Below are 1,125 nucleotides of genomic sequence, written 5' to 3'. Positions count from 1 at the left end.
AACTGCTAAAATCTGAAAGACAGAATGAGCTATATTGGAATTCTGGTCAAGATATCTCAAATGAAATGCTTGAGAATAGAGTGAAGCTTATTACATCTATTATTCTAACAAGTGTTAGAGATAATATTCCAAAAAGAAAATCTTCTGAGTATTCAAAACCTTGGTGGAATGAGAATATCTCATCTAAAAGGAAAGAATTAGCTACTGCTAGAAGAGATTGAAAAAATGATGTAATATCTGATGAAGAGTTCAAAGCTGTCAGAAATGAATATTTTTCAGATATCAAAAGAGCTAAAACAGACTGCTGGAATAAATTTCTTGAAGAAGCACAAGGAAAGGAAATTTTTAAAGCTTTTAACTATACTAAAACAAGAAGTGTAGCAAAACTTCCAGCCTTAGAATATGAGTTTCAGAATGAATCATATACAGCAAACTCTTTTGAGGAAAAATGTCAAGCTTTCATGAGAATTCTCTTTCAGAACTCATCAGACTCAGATTCAGATTCAGAGGAAGAGAATATATCACTTCTCAACTACATTGATGAAAATGACTGGGAATGGCCTGATCTTACACAAGATGAATTAGAGTCAGCTATCTTCTCAAGTTCTGTTAAAACTGCTGCAGGTCCTGATTCAATTAATCACTTGATTATTCAAAATACATATTCCTACTTAAAGAATGAATATTTTGAGCTCTTTTTCAATCTCTTGAAAAATGAATATCATCCTGAATGCTGGAGAGAAGCCACTGGAGTGATTCTTGCAAAACCTAATAGAAAAACTTCAATTCCTAAGTCATATAGAGTAATATCTCTATTGAACTGTTTAGAAAAGGTTTTAGAAAAGATAATAGCTACTTGACTATCTTTTATAAGCTCTATAGATGATTCTCTTTTATTCAGTGAATAAATGAGAGATAGAAAACAGTGTTCTGCAATTGACACTGTTCTCTCAGTTGTTCATGATATTCAAATAGCAAAGCATGAGGGTCTGGTCTCAACTGCAGTTTTTATTGATATAAAGGGAGCATTTGATCATGTTTCAAAGTCAAAGTTAATTCAGACATTGAAGATATTAAAACTGCCACTTTCTCTAATAAAATGAGTTAACTGTTTTATGTCTAAAA

Source organism: Blastomyces dermatitidis (genome assembly GCF_000003525.1).
Source record: "Blastomyces dermatitidis ER-3 genomic scaffold supercont1.10, whole genome shotgun sequence".
Taxonomy (NCBI): Eukaryota; Fungi; Ascomycota; class Eurotiomycetes; order Onygenales; family Ajellomycetaceae; genus Blastomyces; species Blastomyces dermatitidis.
This window is presented reverse-complemented; position numbering follows the sequence as displayed.